The sequence below is a fragment of the Malaya genurostris genome, chromosome 3 (genome assembly GCF_030247185.1).
Source record: "Malaya genurostris strain Urasoe2022 chromosome 3, Malgen_1.1, whole genome shotgun sequence".
NCBI lineage: Eukaryota > Metazoa > Arthropoda > Insecta > Diptera > Culicidae > Malaya > Malaya genurostris.
Genome location: NC_080572.1, coordinates 48417669 through 48438578, shown reverse-complemented (window position 1 = coordinate 48438578; position 20910 = coordinate 48417669). Strand labels below are relative to the sequence as shown.

Genomic DNA, 20910 nt, shown 5'->3' with positions numbered 1-20910 from the left:
ATGGAGGAAAGCATCGACATAAAATTTGATGGAAAGAAGAGTGTGTTTCGGATAGTAAGTACGTGTTTCAACATTTTCTGAGAGCAAATTTGTGCACATACTACCTTGATCCAAAAGTTCCCGGAATCACCACCCAATTTTCAGATTGATACAAGGACATTTGTAAAAGTTACGCTGTATTGAGTACATCTGCGATTTTTCATGCCCTCAATTTTGTACAATTTTCAAAATGGAATTGAATTCGCAACAACGAGTTTGCATTGAATTTTCCATTTTCAGTCGAAAAAGAAGGCTATGTTTTTATTGATTACAAGGGTGTTGTGTATCATTAATTCCTTCCACAAGGCCAGACCGCCAAAAAGGAGTGTTATTTGGGCGTTATGAGACATTTGCGTGAAGCAATTCGCCGAAAAAGACCAGATTTGTGTGCAAACAACTCGTGGATCTTGCACCACGATAACGCACCGTCATACAATGATATCGTTATTCGTGAACATTTTGCTAAAATGAAACGAATACCATTCAGCAACCACCGAATGCACCTGATTTGACTCCCTACGACTTTTTCCTATTTGGTCGACTCAACAAACCGCTCCGTCGAACGCGTTTCAGCACCCGAGATGAGATTATGGAAAAATCGCAGATGGCTCGGATGTCCATACCGAAAACTGAATATCATCAGGCGCTGCACCAAACTGAATACGATCAAGCGCTGGCATAAGTTTTTGAATTTGTTTTTTCAAAAGTGTTAGACCCTACTCACTCCTTAAATAACATTTTAATATTCGATTATTATATCTATTTTTGGCATCAATCTGGTTGATCGAACGCTCAGAACGAGCAGTCGAGTAAGAATTCATACAAAGTCAATCCATGAATCGAAATAATAGCAAGTTTATAAGACATTTAAGCTGTCCGGTTTAACCACGTCTCCGATCTAGCCCCTGCGTCCCCAAATAAATTCTTGAGTTTTGCGGAGAGGAGGGTTGAACCCCCAAACCCTATCCCTCTCCTGTATACGCGTTTGGTTTTGATTTAACAGCTGTTTTATTAAGCAACTTGGGAGTTTCCTTAGAAAATCAGTTTTTCTATTCTAGCTCTTTTATTTTTCACTTCTCGTATTTGGTGTCCGAACATTTTTTAGAGTTTATCAAAATAAAGTGACGAGTACATATAGGTAGCACTTTTTGAACTGAAGTTATTAGCAAAACTAGTTCAAAAACAGGTTATTTTGAAATAGTTATATTTAAACTTTAGGCAAATGGCAAACTGCAAATTTTTAAAAATGTGTTCAAATATTGTGTATTTTCCATACTTTTCGTGCACGAATCACCTTTGGATATTGTTCAGATGCAATAACGATTCGTATTTTTACATTGCTCATAAAGAAAGGCTATGCAATCCCTGTGAAAACCGACTTTTGAGCCAAGAGCCGAGTGACATATACCATTCGAATTAGTTCTTCGAGAACAGCAAATGTCGGTGTGTGTCAAATATTGTCACTCAATTTTATAGGAGATGGCTTAACCGATTTTCACACACTTAGAATCAAACGATAGGTCTTATGGTCCCATACAAAGTTCCTGAATTTCATTTCGATCAGACTGCCGGTTCCGAAATTACAAGGTAATATGCACCAAAAATGTGAAACGAATATCACTCAATTTACTCGGAGATTGCTGAGTCGATTTTTACAAACATAAATTAAAATAAAAGATCTGACAGTTGCATAACCAACTGTTGCTTTTTATCCGGATCCGAGTTCCGGTTTTAGAGTTACAGGTAGATGTGTAATATCAAACAGTTACCGAACTTTTGTTATATCTCGGATGTGTAACATCAAACAGTTACCGAACTTTTGCTATATCTCGGATGCAAATGAAAGTATTCACAGTGTGATTGATATTTCAACCATTACTGGATCGTTGTTCGTGTTATCATTATTGAATATTCGCAGTACCGTTAGATTAAAAAATTATAATTCGTGAACTTTGGCTAGTGCTACGATCCTACTGACATTAAGCATCTATTCAAATCGATGCTCGAAAACTACAAGACCAGAACCTCAAACGCTAAATTGTTCTAACCTCCAAGTAATGCAAACAGAAAACGTTACCTTCAATCCATGCGGCGGGTCACTGGAACTCCTGTGAAACGTCTGAAAGGGCAGATACCAGAAAAAAGAAGAAACAATATCCATGTAGTATAAGTATGAAGGTGTGCTGCTCAAATTAAGTTTTTTCCACTGCACCAGGATCAACCCACTCGTACAAAATATTATGGTGAAATAAAACTTGATACTCAAACAAACGAAAATACCTCCGGCTTGCAGGCTAAGACTATCAGCGGGTTAATAAATATATGAGTGAAATCGCTTGATTTCTTTATCTATGCATCTATATATAAATACAGATAGAATTGTACATAGTGAACAGGTTAAGTGAATAGAAATAGAACACGCTTCTGCTGAGCGGTATTTTTTTTAGAAAGGAAAAGACCAAGCTCACATTTTATCGCAACTTTGAAGAATGTGATAGATAAAAACAATCTATATATTCTGTTTTTAAAGCTTATCAGCTCTGAAGAAAGTGAAAACATTATTTGATATCAAAGAAAGGGTTTTTATGGAAAGGGAAATCACTAATACAGGTGCTCGAGCACGTACTACGTGATACCAGCATAAAATTGAGAGAAGCACTAGAGCGTTAGTCTTATCGATTAAAGAACACATGAACTCTTTGATTTTTTTCTAAATTTAGACCAATTGATACCGATATTGAGCGTATCACTGAACTGGCTCTATAGTAACTGCTTCGAAGAAGAAAAATAAACTAGATCATACGTCCAGTGAGTTTCGGCTGAATCGATTGCTCCCCACATTTCGGAAATTCAGTGGTAGAACTGAAAATCCTAGCAGCGAAAGTTGCGAATTTGGGACTTTTATTAATCAATAAACCGTACTTTGAAATAGTTCACAGTATCATCACACGCACGGTTGATCAATTTGGTTATTATTTCGGTACCGGTTTCGGCAGCAAACCGAGCAGAAAACAAACACAAGTAATTGGAAACTGCCCAAGAACCGAAATGAACTCATCCGAATGATTTTGAATAATGGCGCAGTGAGGAGCCATTGCATTAAGCCGTGAATGAATTAACTGTACCAGATCGGAAACAGCCTGAAAGAGATGGAGAGGTGAAGTGTTGAATGATGCTTCCCAAAAGAAAGCAGAAAAACAGAGGTCAATTTCGCACTTCGTCTCAGTTATTAAGTTATGTTCCGATTCAGGTTGTAATTTGTGTTTCGGAGGATGTAGGTTTTGAGTTGTTCAAATCAGTCTCATTAAATTCCAAACCCCTTGAAAAAAGCCAAATTACAGAAAAACCGTTTTAATCCAACTAGTGATGTACTGATGCCTTTCTCATATTAATAATTATCTTCTATATATTACATCGGGATTCATTAGAATAATACAAATTTGTAAAAGTTAACGAACCAGTTTTAAGAAATTATTATTTTGATTCCTCTAGAAAATAAATATTGATACATCTTATTCTGAAGTAAGACAAATCACACAAAAAAACGTGTTTAATCCACCTAGCAGTGAGATAATACCTTTTTTATCAATCCGCATGAGTTTTTTTAATTGAATATTCTTCGGTGTTTTAGTTCTCATGACATTATTTTTATGACCGTCGTTTTAAGTGGCAATTTGTGATTTTAATCACTCAATACCCTGTAATATCGAAGCTGCAAATCGGATCGATTTTGAATCTAAACGTGTGACAATCGATTGAACATTCCATGAGATGTCGAAGAAAGTTTCAGTTTAGAGTTAAGCCGGTTCCAGAGCCGGTATTCAGGAACCAGCATAACCCAAAACGATTCGTATGGCCAAACAAATGCCGAAATTGCAATAGTTTTCAGTCCAACTTTGAAGCTTTTTAGAATTGTCGTCTTCTATATCGGCTTGAATTTTAAAAACTCATCACCCTGCAATTCCAGAATCGGAAATCAGAATCGGATAAAATTAATTATTTTTGCATGGGACCATAAATCCTTTAATTTTGTTTTAGAAATTCAATTTTTTGAGAAAACGATTGGATACTGGAACCGCAATTCAAAATCAGTGTAGCCGAAATCAGTTAAATTCACCTGAGGAGTTGTATAGTATACATTTGATTCAAAATGTTCGAAAATCAGTGCAGACTGACTAAAAAGCAAGATGTTTTATAGAATCTTAAGACCCTTCATTTCAATCTTAGATGGTTCTTAGATTTCATTTGAATCTTAAATCGGTTCAGCCATCTATGAGAAAAATGAGTTACACTATTTTAATTTCGTTTGACATATCATCCTGTAGCTCAGGAACCAGAAGTCGGATCCAGACGTAATTCATGAACTTTGTTTGAAAGCACTTCTCGTATGAATCTGAATTTGTAGAAAATGGTTGAGTCATCTCCAAGAAAATTGAGTGAATTTATTTTCCACACAAGCATTTGCTGATCTCGACGAGCTGATTTGAATGGTATATTGGTGTCATGTTCTTCCAGCATTCATTACTGTCAGTAGTTTAAATCAATATAATTATGCAATTGTTTTTAACTCGAAAATGCTGCCATCTTGGCCATCATCTGATTTACATATGTCGTATTCGAACCGTGCTAAAATCGGTCCGAGGCAAACTGTCATGAAAAAGGATGTTGTACACAGTCTTAGTGGTACTTAGAAACAATCGTATGTAACAGTATAAAAAATCGTGTTTCACGTCGCTCCCAAGCATTGCATTATCATATAGCGCTCAAAATTCCTACTACTGGAATAAGGGGAAAAGTCGCTTACACAAAAATATCGATATCTCCGTTAAAAATGGACGGATTTTAACAATCTATGGCTTGTTGGATAGCTATTGCCGTTTGGAATCTAAGTCTAAAAACATATTCTGTTTTCAAGGTCAATTGTGACAGATATTGGCAGAAAACTGCAAATTTTGACATAAAACGTCATATAACTCAAAAAGTAAACATCCGATCTCAAAACCATTCAATAGCGTTCTGGGTGACGGGGAGACCTTTCATTTGCGGCTAGTTTGATCAAAATCGGTCCTGCCATCTCTGAGATCTCGACCTCTTAGTTGACGACACACATACAGACACACACACGGACATTTGCTCTGTTCGTCGCGCTGAATCGATTGGTATATGACATTCGGCCCTCGGAAAATTTATCTAAAGTTTGAGCGAATTCTATACCAATTTTTTATATTTATAAAAAAAGGTAAAAAAAAGTTAAAATAATATATTTTGAGATTTCTAGAAAAAACAGTTTTTAGTTTAAGAAATGTTTCCGAATATGTGACATAAACGCTGAAGCATGCAGTTGTGAACTACTCAAATCAATCTGAATAAATTGATGTCAGAAATGAGAGTGTCAGAATTTATGTGAATGAAAGGGCAAAACATGTTTCAATGAGACTCTTGTGTCGACGAAAGAAAAATGTGTGTATTCGAAAAAATCGAGCACAATATCTTCAATTGAAAAGGTTTGGTTAGTTTGTGTATACCGAATCTTTGATCCCGGTTCCGGAAGTACCGAAAAAGTGATCGTGTACTCCAAGCTGGACGTCACTTCAATTTCTCAGAAACGACTAGACCGATTTTTCCAAACTTAGCTATTGTTCAAAAGTTTAAGTACCTCGAAAAAAATTCCCATGCAAAATTTGAGCTAAATCGGACCATCCATTTTTAACGGAGATATCGAAATTTTTGTGTAAGGGACTTTTTCCCCTATTCCAGCAGTAGATGTTTTGAGTGCTGTCTGGCAGAGAAATGCTAGGGAGCAACATAAAACACGATTTTTTATACTGTTACATACATTTGTTTCTAAGTACCCAAAAGACTGTGTACAGCATGATATTTTGCCTCGGACCGATTTTAGCACGGTTCGTTTTTAGCAACATAATTGTTCGATTATGACATAAATAAACTAGATGATGGCAGCATTTTCGAGTTGAAAACAATTCCATAATTATATTGATTTAAACTACTTACATCAATAAATGCTGGAAGAACATAACAGCCTTTTTCCAGTTTTCGTTTCGGAAGGCACCCAAAAATTTAATTCGCACTACGATTACTCAAAGATGTCTACATTGTTTTTCAAACATTTCGAAACAAATGTAAACTATACAGCTCAAATGAATTTATCTGACTTCGGCTACACCGAATTTCGGATTCCGGTTCCAGTGTCGGATCGTTTCTCAAAGCTCAATCGTTTTCTCAGAAAAAGCCAAATCGAATTTCAGAAACAAAAGTTCAAATAAAATAAATCCAATTTTATCCAATTCTGACTTCCGATTCTGGAATTGTAGGATGATGAATTTTAAAAATTCAAAGTGATATGGAAGATGGAAATCCCGCAAAGATTTAAAGTTGGACTCAAAAATTTTGCAATTTATTCGTCATATGGCCATACGATTCGGTTTGGGTTCCTGAATACCGGCTCTGAAAGTACCTTAAATTACCCTGAATTCTAAAGTGGAAATTACTTCGACATATCATGGATCCGATTTGCAGTTTCGACATTACAGAGTAATGAGTGATTAAAATCTCAAATTGCCACTTAAAACGACGGACATTAGAAAAACCCTTCTTAATCCACCTAGTGGTGTGATAATGCCTTTCTCTTCTTTCATAACAGTCTCATGAAGATATATTTCTTTTATTAATTTTTTATATTACTATATTTTATTACTTTTATTAAATATGTTCGGAATTTAATTTTAACACCAAGTGATTCAGATTGATTCGACTAGTTCACAAAAGCATGCTTCAGTGTTTATGTCACACAGTCAGCATCATTTTTCCAAACTAGTGCTTGACATTTGCGTTGCCTAATCGGTTCAGCCATCTCTGAGAAAATTGAGCGCGTTCAAATACAACGCTTTTTGTCGGTTACGTCACTTACACAATCATATCTCCGGAACCAAAAGTCACAGCCATTTGATCTTCGAACTTGATCAGCACGTTTTTCTAGAAAAAATATGAAAATTGAAAAAAAATTATTTCCGAAAACGCTGTTTATTCCACTTTATAACGGTTTTCATTGTTTAATAGAGAAATTTTCTTATTAATCTATCCCAAAATCGAAAAAAACGCTTACTGAGAAATAAAAAAAGTTAAGCTAGAGTTTTTCGATCACTTTTCATCCAAATACTTTATATGTTTTTCGAAATTTGTCAATTTTCATTGGTAGACAACTCTTTGTTGCTTGAAAATAATCTTCTTTTAGGAGTTAACATTATGTTGTGCTAGGGCACATAACCAATCTCACTATCTTTACGTTTCGTCTTAGACTCGTCAGTGCAGAGCAGTTCAAATTGAACTGCTTACTGCGAATTTAAACAGTTCAATTTGAACCGTTAAGTAGACGTAAAGTTATTGCTATTTGCAACACACTTGTAATAAGCACCGAAGTGCTAAGTCTTTCCTGAAGTGCCGAACGAAACAGCATTTTTTTCAAAATTGGTCAATTTGTGTCAATATGCAGCTTGAAAATAATTAAATCTAAAAATTTTCCATCACTATTGACTTCCTTTTCCATCCAAATAATATATGAAAGTTTTCCAAAATTCGTCAATTTACGTTGGAAGACAACCCTATGCTCTAATCTAGTAATTTTCAGTTAATATTGACTTTTCTTTTTATCGTATTAATATTTGAAAAAGCTCAAAACTACGATTGATCGCTTCCACGGCAAATTTCACCATTTCATACAACAGTATCGAGATGAAAACGGTCACTAATTTCTTCATGAAAGTTTATTACCAGAAATGAATTTCGCAATGAAAACAAAATGCACCCCATCCTGTTGATTGCGATCATTCTTACGTTACATTCATCGTCCAATACGAGCATGATAGCGCTCGGTCATGACATGTGACATTCATCCGTATGATACGCTCGATAATCACATATGGCTACCCGGATAGCAGATAACATTAAAGTGTTATGCACACGACATTAAAGAAAACAAATGATAGCAGTTTCAAACACTGCCTTTGGCTGCCGACTTATTTGGCATGTTAATTTACTTTACTTTGCAGTAACACAATAAAACAACTTCAAAAACACTTGATAAATTAACGAATAATTATTTTTTGTCAGTTTATGAAATTATGAAACAATCACTTCAGTAGCGCTAGAAAATGAGATATGTTAAAGGGGTTTCCTTAACATGTTTAACGACCAACATTAAACTTTATTGACAGACAGCGTTATGCTTTTCCTGTGCGCAAATTCAGATCAGTTTATTTTCCGGTGGCCTATTTCCCGAAGTCTAAGAGGCTAATTTGAATTTCAACAAATTGAACCTTCTTGATTTTCGCTGCTTATGTTCTACATTCGATTGCAAGTAACCCAAAAAAAATGCCACTACCGAACCACCGACAAATTATCAATTTTGCTGTGCCTTTCTTGCGTCAATCGTTGCCTCCCAGATCTAGCAACTGCTCGGTGAGTTTCCGAACGCTAGATGCTCCCAATCCCATTATCCATATCGATTTCTCGGATGGAGTCAGAAGAAGAAGAAGATGATGATGATGAATGCATGGTACAACTGAAAAACAAGTTAACTGCAGTGTGTGTGCATAATAAGACAGCCGAAGCGGTACTCGATAATCCAAACAAGCAGTTTATGTTCGGCCAATGCTTAACCTTTTTCGCGGGTAATCGGCAAGAATCACGTGCTTCCCGGATACGAATCATTTTCGCGGGGGTTCTTGGTAGTTAACGGAACCAGTGCGCAGATTGCCGAATGTAAAAATTGAATGGCTTCGCCAAAGCCGTTCATTTCAAATTGGAAATTAGTTTTGTCTCAATTTTGTTGAGTACTATCAGCTCTTCCTGGCAATTCTTTTGCCGGTAATTGATCTGCTGTCCGGTGATGTCTCTTCCGAAAGGTCGAAAGATAAATCAACATTTTGCTCAATTAGAAGAAGTGTAAGCCAGTTAGTGGAAAATAATCACAGTTTCAAACGTCACAAATGTAAAGATTCAGTCTAGAGTTGTACCGTAATTGTTAACTTTCAACCCACTGAAAACAAATTCAATGTAGGTCGTTGAGCATCACTAGAACATGTTATTCGTACGACCACGATTCCGTTTGTAAGATCGACTAATAATGTGCAGATATGTTCCATATTGTAGTTGTCAACGATTCCACAAGAATCTAGTTAAAAGTGAATGATCCCCCACTCAATCCAATTCGAATGAGGCCTCTTCTGGAAACAGCGGATGTGTTGCAGCTAAGAACAACAATAAAAAATCTCTTGAAAGTCTGCTTCATTCCAGTGAAGGTTTCCCAGATGTTGTAGATCCGGTTCGTACCACACCCCGCATATGTTTATATTTTACAGTAGAATAAAACTGATAATGCTAACAAAAAAAAACAGAGTACAGTTTTGTACAATTCAATTTATTAAAGTATCTTTCTGTTGGAATGTGCAAACGCGAAAAACAAATCCACCGCAATACGTTTTACGTTTTACGATAACAATTTACAATACATTTCCATGCATCATTGCTTCTGATGAATACATGAAGCAGGTGACGCGCAACGTGCATAAGCATTGTGCAACTTGTCAACCAGTTACATACATTCCTCTCTATTATTACCTGAGCACCAATGCACTAGGTCTACTAGTCACTTGAATACATCTTAGCGTGTGTTTTCGCAAGGACTAACGTGTGAGTGCTCTTTCAGCTGAATCCTCACTTCCTCGAGGTGACCTACTGTTGCATAAGACGGCTCACTTGTGAAGAAAATTCTCGTCACGATAGCCCCCATTTGATAGCAAGGAACTAGTTACCTAACTCAACTAACATATTCATTCGATTTAACAATTCCCAGCGGAAATCGGCCAAACGCGTTTATTTTCCGGCAGTTTTTCTCCGGCATTTGTAACAATCTAGTTTCTTCACAGAGCAAGTAGGTAATAAAAACCTACTGAAAACCTGAAAACCGAACTGCCGAAAACATCTCGCTGGAAACGAAAAAAGCGGCCACTCTCAGACTGAACCGCAATCTCAAACTCGCCGCAACAGGTGTACCTTCAAGGTCAGCAAAAATTATACAAAACAGCTTCAACCCACCAACCACAACTGTCTGTGTTCGTTATCGCAGTTTTCTCCGGCTATGGCGTACAATTTACACTGTAAAAATTAAGAACCAGGTCGCGCATAACCGGCTGATCCGTTACACGCGCATATCTGCCATCAGTTGACATTATTTATGTATGAAAGGAGTTTCTATCTTGCCTTTCTAGCGCCACCGGCTCGCGGTTTTAATTCCATTCAGAGCGGTGTTGATGTTCTTTCCGAGATCTTGTACGCATGTATCCCAAACCCTGGGACAGGTAGGAGGAATGTATACCAAACCCTGCGGCAGGCAGTAATAAATTCGGCGTTAATTTTGTAGCTTTCATATAACAATACGCTTGGAAGTGGCTAACTTGGAAGCCTACATTCTGTCGAATACATTACTGTATACCAAAGCAATGAGAAACCTTCAGATGAGCCAAACTCAATTCGCTGTTTCTGTATATGCATTTTAGATTAATTAACGCTGTGTACGTTTTGATACATGCTACAGTAATTGGAAATGCTCAGATAATTTGAATTATCCTAAGCAAAAAGTCATCTCTATTGAATTTCTAGGGTTGTTACGAAAAATTTCAAAATCAAAACGCGCGAAGTCAAAAACTAAAACGCGCTTAATCCGCGCGAAATTGAAAACTGAAACGCGCGAAGTCAAAAACTAAAACGCGCTTAATCCGCGCGAAATTGAAAACTGAAACGCGCGATGTTCGAGTGAAGCGTTAGACAACTATTTTTATGCAGGTGATAATTTCCGCAGAACTTGAAAATTCACTTAAATATAATTTAAAAATCTGCATAAGTTTGTCATATGAACGCAATAAATAAGTCATACAACACGTCACTTCGAGAAACCCCATGAAAATAATTGCATTTTTATTCTACATCTTTTTCGATGTTCTTAGTTAATTAATAAAAAATAAAAATGCTCACAATTGTGATATTGAAATAAGTAAAACAGATTTCAGCGAAGACAATTTTTTTTGTTTCATCATCTTGCTTGACAAGCATTTCCTTCTTGGTAAGAAGAATTTTAAGGTAGACCACATCAGGATGACATGATTTGATCTTTTTAATTTCAGTTTCAATTATAATAGAGCCTTCTCCTGTTGTCAGATTTTACTCTAAATGTCTTGCTTTTCCTCCTTATCTTTTGCTCTTTTATTTGGATCACGGAAAAGTTCACTGAAGGTAGTTTCTGTCAAACTTGTTCTCCAGCAGGCATAAAACCTCCTCATCTTTTGCATCAATCCTACAAATAATATGTTTTCCTTAAATCTAGTGCTTCTATAGCAACTAAATCAAATGAGACAATAACATGAGGAACGATTTCCTGATAACATTACGTGATAAATGAAAGTCGAAAGAATTGAAACATTTGTTAAATATGCGTCATGGTAACTCGGTAAGTTTAATGGATATATTCATGGAAGACGTCGGAGCTAATCGGACAAATTTGCGTTGAATCGTTTCAATGAGTTGGATATCGTTTTGGTAATAAGGTGACCAGATAACCGCAGTATATTCGACTTGAGTGAACTAAAGAACAATACGGAGCTTACAAGCAATGTACATCAGAGATTTTTTCAGTGACGCGAATAATGAATCCTAATAGCTTAGAGGTTTAGAACATAGTAAGCTCTATGTACTCTTTAAAAGTTAACTTGGATTTCAGAAGAACACCCAGGTCCTTAACAAACGATGCGCGTTCGAGAACAATTTGTGAAATATTATAGTCGGACTTCAATACAGAATTTTTGCTACTAAAAGAAATGACGAAGCATTTAGTAGCATTTAAACCCATTTTGGAATATGAAAGTCATCGGCAAACGATAGTTTCATAGACTTGATCGAAAAATTTAGATCGTTGAGATACAAAAAAATAATAACTGTCCAAGGTGACTACCTTGAGGAACTCCAGAGGTAACAGCAAATGGTGAGGTTGTATAGGCTCCTATTTCCACTATCATTTAATTACCAGTTGGATATGATCGAAGCGAATTCAAAAATGATCCGTTTAATCCCAGTCTCAAGTAGATTGCCTTTCTTTTTTTGTCAGACTTCGCTTCGTAAGCCTGTCGTGCAAATTTTGCTTTAAGAATGCGATTTTTATCATACTCAAAATTTGTGACCATATTATTGAAGAATAGCATTTCATTTATTACGTTGTTTGCATTATTGAATGTGTTTTCACTGAGACGATATCTTCCATCAGACATCAAAATCCTTGAGTGCGAAAATCTTTCGATTTCTGCATTGGAATGGGAAAACGCAATCACATATATCGAAAAGTTTTTGTAATTCATGGTAACATCTCTGTTGAAATAGCAACTTGTATCACTCGAGTTCGAAGAGCATAAAATCTAAATTGTGTCCACTGAACATGTTCTGGAACCGCCTTCTAGTAAATTTTAGTTTTATCAAGGTGAGAGTTCACCAATTCGGCCAGCTCGACCAATTGCTGAAACGTTCGCCCATCTTTAAATTTTTAGGGTTTCAAAAACTCACAAGCTTCAAAAATTTGCAAAGAACTTTTTTTATTCGAACAAATGATTCACAAATATGGAATGACAATTTTTTTTAATTTGCACGAAATCCGCGCCATAGCATCAAAATCTTAGCAGAAACCGCGCTAAATCCACGAAAATCGCGAAATTCACGAAAACCGCGAAATTCGCACGACCGTAACAACCCTGCATTTCTTTTTATATCGAAGTAGTACCGGAGTTGTAAGCCTGTAAAGAGCCCTCTCATTCTTATCCGACTTGAAATGAACTAGAACATTGATAGCTCGAAAAACGGTAAAGTCAGAAAACATTGATTCTAATGATTCTAAAAATATTATCATTGAGTCATATAATCTAGTATGAACTAGAACGATATCCGAAAGATTTAGAATGATTTGAAATTCATGTGGAAAATAGTCGTGAGGTACAAACCCCCGAATCAAAAGGCACGGCAGAACATTTTTGGCCTGAGTGAGTGAGAGCAAAAAATTTTGTGATTCATCACCATTTTTATATGAATCAACTATGAAATGTTACATTGAACGTTAAATATATCCACAAAATCTATTGGGAATGTAACTTAAATTACATCAATTTGCTCTGTTTTAGTAGAAAGCTTGAAATTTATTATAATAACAGTTACGGTAGATTATTATATTGACGTTCATAACTATGTTCTATTAACTAATGATTCTCAATTAAAGTTGTGGTAAATTCTGTAGTTCCTAACCAAACCGCAATAAAACAGCTTCAACTAAATTGCCAGGTTGCGAATTCGCGTGAAACTGGTTTTTGTTTATTATTTTTCTTTCCTTTTTACATTTCAAGGTACCGGATTTCGTTTTCTACATAAAGGAAAGTCCTTCCTAGCCGGTACTTAAACATTCAACAACTGACTTATAAGACCAGCGCTCTAGGTATTGAATCGACAACCCTGACTTGTTTTCTATATAGGAGTGCGAATTCAAAATACGGATACTAAAACCGTACAAAAACAGTGGTCAGGTTTTGATCAACTACATCTTAATCGATTTTAAATCGATTTTAGATATCATGATACCCACCACTTGTAAATATTTCGACGCATCCATTCGTGAAGATAAAACTGTATATTTTTGATAATTATTGAGTGAAACTCTAACTAGTGAAGCAAAGTCTTGGCGTTACATTCCCTTTGGTGGAATTTGGCCTTTCTGTTTCAACAGACTTCGCAGCCGACTCTTAATGTACAGAATCATTGCATGGCTAGTACTATGGATCCTACTGACACTAAGAATCCTTCCAGGCCGGGACTTTAACTAGTGAACAATGTCTAATTTTCCCTATTTTTCAAGCTATTACTATGGCTTACTCGAACAGAGACAACAGTTTTGTATACATAGGCTCATAATTTTCATAAGATTTACGCTCTTCAGTTTAGCCTTTAAAAAATCGCACACACTAAACCAAAACCTGTACCGAACTGATTTGCACTCTGTTCGATTCGATAATGCCGTAGAATGGGTTACTGGACACATCCGCAATTGGACCGTTTGTGGATTTGTTTATTCATATTCGAGGAAAACGCATGATGACCTCGATCATGGAGTGCCGGATGAACGTTATCAGCATCTTTCATCATAAACTTACTTTTCTGGGAAGCCAAAATTTTCGAAGAAATATTTTCGAAAAAAAAAGTTTCGTTTAGACACAAATAAGTTTACATGGAACACAAAACAACTTCAGCCTAAATATGCAATATAAATTTTAGCAGTGCTTTTAACAATAGTCCTACGTCAACTGTTCGAACAACCACATAGGGTTGTCCTTTGTTGTTTTTTGTTCTTTTCCAAGAATTTTCACTGTTGAAATATAAACCGTTGAAGGGTATTAAAAAAATAACTAACAAAAAAGCCTATTTTTATCCACCTAGTGGTGTAATGATGCCTTTCTCATTAACATTTCACGTGAAATTGATGCAAGTTTCATATTGAACATTTCGAAAAACTTATAATTATAAATACATATTATTATTTATTCTATCACAGTTATCTTTCTGACTTTCTCCCTTCCAATCATTTTGACTGCTTTTGGGTAATATAGGTATACACTAAATTCCGGGCTTTCTAGTGTTAAAAAAGCAGCTGCTTTCACTGTCGGGAAGTGATCTTAGGATATGTCGAAAAACTTAAACGACATGTCAACCAACACATTCGACAATCGGCGTTTAGTTCGAATTGCATATTTTACAATTATACGAACTTGAAACCAGTGTTGGTGATAGCCGAAAATTTGACAGAAGCTGCTATATTGTATACAACATTTTCAATCCAGTGGAAAATGCTACAAGAACTCGAGTCTCTCAATGCATGAACCGTGAGAGAATTTTGCTACATTTCTTCGCTCCACTTCATACTCTGAGTATTTCACGCCCTTAAAAAAAATTACAGTCTGATAAGAATCGTTGCTGTGTGGAATTTCCCAAGAGAGAATCGCAAGTTGACAATTATCGCAGAAAATCGAATCGATGATTCTCATACTAGGTTGCAATATTTCAAAACCCTTGTGTGGAACCTTCACATATATTTTCATAGACACAACTTATACAAAGGTTATATGCACATAGTTAGAATAAGCGGCAATAGTAAAATGATTCTATCGCAATTATCAACTGCCTGTATAGAATCGGATCGCGAAACGAGAATAAGCGACCGTTTGCTGCTTCAGAGAGGATCCCCACAGCAGCGTGCTAACCTTTGATTCTCAGAAATGTCATCGAGAGAAATCCGCTCTCGCACTGGTGCCGATTCTATGCTAAATGAGCCATGCCGGGTTTTTGTTGTTGCGATGATATCCGTCTCTCTTTGATGGCACTGATTTAATCGTGTGAAGAGTTGCCAGTAAGTGTTCTTTGATACGACAATAGCCATCCTTGCTTGAAACATAAGTAACGTAATATATATTTTTGAATATTCATACGGAGATGAAATCTTGATCTCCAATTGAATATTTACAATCAACTAAATACGAATTCTTTGCTCACTTTCAATTGCTGAAGTATCGGTAATTACTAAATTTTACTTCGTTGCTTTTGACGAACATTCAGTAAAGGTTATGCCGAACACACAGAAAATTTTTTGCTGACGATATCGGTAATAGTTGACGTTTGAGCGCTCGGTGATACGAATCTCGGTAATTATTTTTCCGAGATTTAGCGAATAAAATCATACTTTACGAAACGTGTACAAGTAGTTCACTTTCGCAGCACACTGTCTGAATAAATTAATGTACCATCCGGCGTACTACAGGGCTCTCAGCTAGGGCCTCTTTTTCTCATTTTGCATTTAAATGACATTTCCCATGTACTCAAAAATCAAAAAATGTTCAACTATGCAAACGACATGAAGCTTATCATGGAAATAAGAAATGTGAATGACGCAATAATATTCCAGAATCAAATGAATCTTTTTCGTATTTAGTGCAGCCAAAGTCAACATAATGTAAAAAATGTAACTCAAAAATTTTTAGTAGGAAGAATGAAATTCAATATACAGCCTTTTATTTAGGAAATCAGAATGTATAAAAATGTAAAACTGTACGAAATTTGAGCATAATCTTAGACCCCATGCTCCGTTTGTGAAACATTACAATACCATAATCAAAAACCTGTTTTAATCCACCTTGTGGTGTAATGATGCCTTTCTCATATCAATCATACTATCATCTATAATACTGTGGTATTCTTCAAAATAATTTTCTTATATTTTTAAAAGAATAACCGAAATCGGTTTGTTTGACCGTCTACTGATAAAAACTATCAATTGGAAAAGATTTGTGGTCGATTTAGAATTTTTTTAAGGTTTTTCCCCATTTTCAGTGATGGTATACAATTTTGACCCCCTTTACCCTATATTTCCGGATCCGGAAGTCGGATCCACATGAAATTCAGGAATTACGTAAGTAAGTTTGTGAAAATCGGTCGCGCCATCTATGAGAAAAGTTAGAACACATATTTTCTTTTTTTTTGTACATTTTACCCTATAACTCCCGAACCGGAAGTCGGATCCAAATAATATTCAGGAATTTTTTATGGGACCTCAAGACCATTCATTTGAATCTAAGTTTGTGTAAATCTGTTCAGCCATCTCCGAGAAAAGTTAGTGCAAAAAAAAGGTTACATACACACATACGCACATACATACACACACAGAGACATTTTGCGTACTCGTCGAACTGAGTCGAATGGTATATGACACTCGGCCCTCTGGGCCTCGGTTCAAAAGTCGGTTTTCACACTGATTGCATAACCTTTCTATATGAGAAAGGCAGAAAGTAAATGGTATACTGGGTTTGATTCAACGCTTCAGTCATAACTTTCAAAATTCGTACACAATTAAGTTACTATATAAAACATATGTCCCATCATGACCCATCTTAGAATATTGCAGCTTGATATGGGATACATATATATTATTACCCACGAAGAACGCATTGAATCGATCCAGAAACAGTTTCTCAAATGAAACTGGACCTGGCCGGTGAACGAACCCAAAAACTATTTCTAGAAAAATATAATAAAATTATTTATGCCAAAAACAGTCCAGTCACTATGTCCAAAAATAGAATTAATTCGCAGATCTGACAAAGAAATAGTGCTTAGTATAGCTTAGTATCGATTCACAAAGAATGTTTTTAAACGTAACGATATAAAACGCAGCTAAATTTCACACATATACAGATTGGTGATCACGACGAACAGAGTCGAATGGTGTATGGTATTTGAAGCTCTGGCCTTCGATTGCAAATATAATTGTATACCAAAAGCGCAAAAAATAGTAAAATGTATCTGTTTTGCTCTTTGGGTGAATCGAATCTAATCGGCAAGGTTTCCAGATTTTTGATTATTCAGCTAAATAAACGAAAATGTTTATCAGATTTGTCAATAACAGATATGTTTCCCATTTTTTTTGTATTATCAAAAATACAGTTCAGTCATACTATTATACGCCAAACACTAATTCTTTTTTTCTTGAGATTCACCAAATGTTCGAACCGGTCAAGTAGAACTATTTTGATTTCAATAAACTTACTAGAAGCGAGAATTCGAGACATGACGACAGGAGAAGTGTTTCCTAACCAATGGAGTCAAATCAGTACGATAATCAAAGGAGTTGAAACGAATACGGGCACTGTTGCTGCACATAAGAAAACGTTATGCTTATTTTGTTATTTTTCGGATTGTCCCGGTAATCCTAGTACCAAACTCGCTCCGCAAACTAGAGACTGAGCCATTACTTAAACATTGCATCGGTGGGGTTCCATATAATCCGGTCCACCATTCTAACCCTCACGTTGTTTGCAGTCGTTTTTTGTCTTGATTGTTCCTCAATTAGGTATCACAGTTGCAACAAATTGTTTCCGATCCGGATGTTTGAATCATTTGAACTGGTATCGCACTCCGCTACCTTTAATCACAATTCACCACAATCGCTGGCCTTCTTTCCGAATTCGTTGCTCAAGGAGAATTCGAAAATTCGAAATGAACATTCCTTCCCGTCGACGTTGCACAAAGCAATTGTCACATCCTCTAGCAAAATAATTAATCTATCTGGAGAAACGACGTCCGCTTACTGGAGATGAAACAATTAGCAGTGGTTTCACACAAAACAATAATTTAAACGAGATTCGATGCAATCTTTTGACACGTATTGTTGAAAATGTGGTGCGTCACAACAGTTGGTCACACAATGTAGCACTGACACAATAGCACCTTCACAGCACAATTCATCAAAGACTAAACTATGGCCGTTCGGCTCTTGCGTCGTCACAGATAACAAAATCCACCGCAATCGCCATCGCAAAAACACAAACAGATAATCAAGATAAAATGGCATCTTACATCGGGGTTGTGATTTATTTTCGCGAATCGTCTTTTACATCGTCTTCACTCTTATCTAGAGTGATAACTGGTCGCTTCGATGCTGTTTTCACACGCGAACGGTTTTATCGGTGAAACAGATTGCGCGCGCGCGGTCACTTAATTTTAAGTGGGAAGTAATCGTGTTTCGACCGACCGTCAAAAAAAACGCTAACAAACGTGTTCTCTACAGCACGGATCGTGGGGAACTGAAGCACGAACGTGAGAGCCAAGAAGTGAGAAACGACAAGAACGTTTTGATGTTGTTGGATTTGTGTTTTTTGGTGTGTGGCTGCCATGCCATGGTGAGAGGCTTACATAACAGAAACTGCAAGTTTAATCCAATTTCCCGTGTTTTCTTCCTATGTGTGCTGGTCTAGCCAGCTCCCAGGTACTCACTGATGGGTGGCAGCAGTCCGGGCAGCCAGTGTATGATCGTGAACGAGGAGCTTTTTTATTTCGTCGGATGGGGTCATGAACGGAGTAACTTGATTTTTGGGGAGATGAACTTGGGTTTGAACACATTGCTTCTCTCTCTCTAATGGATTAATTGTTTCTTGCCTCTGTATCATTTTGAACCTATTATGGTTTGCACTTCAATTTTTTTAGTGTTTTACGTTTATGGTTCGTTCATAACTTTCAGATCCATATTGATTTCTGAGCAATTAGAGGGAAATCTTGAACAGTTTGTAAGTAAATGTTATATTTAATACAAATGTGGTTCAACACAAACAACATTGTGCATCTGAACAATAAAGTTCGATATGCTTTATTGAAAATGTTCAAGAAATGCTTGGGAAGACTATAAGAGATTTTTTTTTCATTATCTGTATAGTGTAACAATAATACGATTTCAAATGTGCGTTACCTTTTTATGGACATAAAACCGGTTTTATTCCACCTAGCAGTGTAATTATGCCTTTTTCATATTACTTATATTTTCATAAATATAAGTATAGCCAAATTAAGAGTAATTTTTCCGAATTTTTGCATCGTCGCTCTTAATGCCGATATGAGATTTTAACCCTCTTCCGTCCCTCAACGGTGCTTCCTTCACACCAACCCCAAGCAACCCCAGTACACCTGTGACAGTCACCAACAACAGTGAACACATCCCCTTCAACGAAACCATCCAACGTATCCCCTATAGAACAAAGTACACCAGCTGCAGTTAACAACTTACCATCCAACCAACCAGCAACTGCAAACAATGTACAACAAGACGAGACGAACCGCGAACAAATTGCCCCTCAATCCTCGCAGGAGGAAAATGGAAGCTCCTCTTCCCCTAGAAAAAGGGCGACAACGAGATCCAATACAAAAAAAAATGTATCTAAAAACTCAGCTAAATCGGCCACGTAAGCTTGTACGCAAATAAGTCTGAATAAAATATATTTTAAATTAAATAAAAACTAGTCTACTCGCTCTATTTCTATTTTCCGCTCAAGCACTGAGTTGGAGAGTGCATTTATAATCGCTTGTCACCTTCTCTGTTGGTGCCAGTCGCTGGCTGGATATATAATCTTCGGTGTTTTTGGTTTCCATGAAATTATTTAATTGGCCGTCGAAGTAAGTTCCTCTTTAGAGTTTTTGATCATTATTTACGGTACTTCAAGAACCGGTAATCAGGGACCAGCATAACCCAGAACGGTTCGTATGCCGATGAATTATTATGACGAATGAATGTGAAGAGTTTAGCGCCCAACTTTGAACATTTTTTTGGCTATCGTCATCTTCTATGATCGTTTGAATTTTTAAATATCATCACCCTGTAATTACAGAATCGGATAAATCTCTCCAATTTTGCAAGTCTTTTAGTTTGATTTTTTGTTCTTGAATTTTACTTGGCCTTCTTTGAGAAAACGATTGAGCTCCTCTATTCTCGATACTTTCGGAATCGGAAATCGAAAATCGGTATTGCCGAGGTTAAATTCACGTGAAAGATTGCAAACCATTTCATTTGATTCGAATGTTTTGAGAATCAGTATAGCCATCTTTGAAAAATCGTACTGTTTCCAAATAAAATTGTTGGGTTCCTTCCAGAATTGGAAACCGAATACCGGTAAAAATGAAACGAGTTTATTTGGTCATTTGATCATCAACCTGCAAACCCTATAAATCCTATTAGTTTATGTGAAATTGACATTTTTTCACTAATCACCATGTATCTACTTAACCGGAATTCGGATCTAATTAAAAAACTATAAATTTTATGGGATATTGAGACCTTTAATTTGAACGTTAGATGGAGGAAATAGGTTCAGCCAAAACGCCAATACGAGAAAAATGAGTGCTATTTTTTTAATTTCGTTACACATATCATCCTGTAATTACGGAACCAGAAGTCGGATC

The 20910-nt window shown here is 36.3% G+C and overlaps 1 protein-coding gene across 6 annotated transcripts in view; it reads right to left on the bottom strand.

Annotated features, from left to right (window-relative positions):
- LOC131438766 (uncharacterized) overlaps positions 1 to 18746 on the bottom strand; it is an 80247-nt gene extending 61501 nt beyond the window's left edge. For all 6 annotated transcript variants that reach the window (XM_058609014.1, XM_058609015.1, XM_058609017.1 and 3 more), the window contains exon 1: positions 18541 to 18746. The gene's annotated coding sequence lies outside the window, so the exon portion shown is untranslated. The remainder of the gene's footprint in view (positions 1 to 18540) is intronic.
- Between the last annotated feature and the right edge of the window lie 2164 nt (positions 18747 to 20910).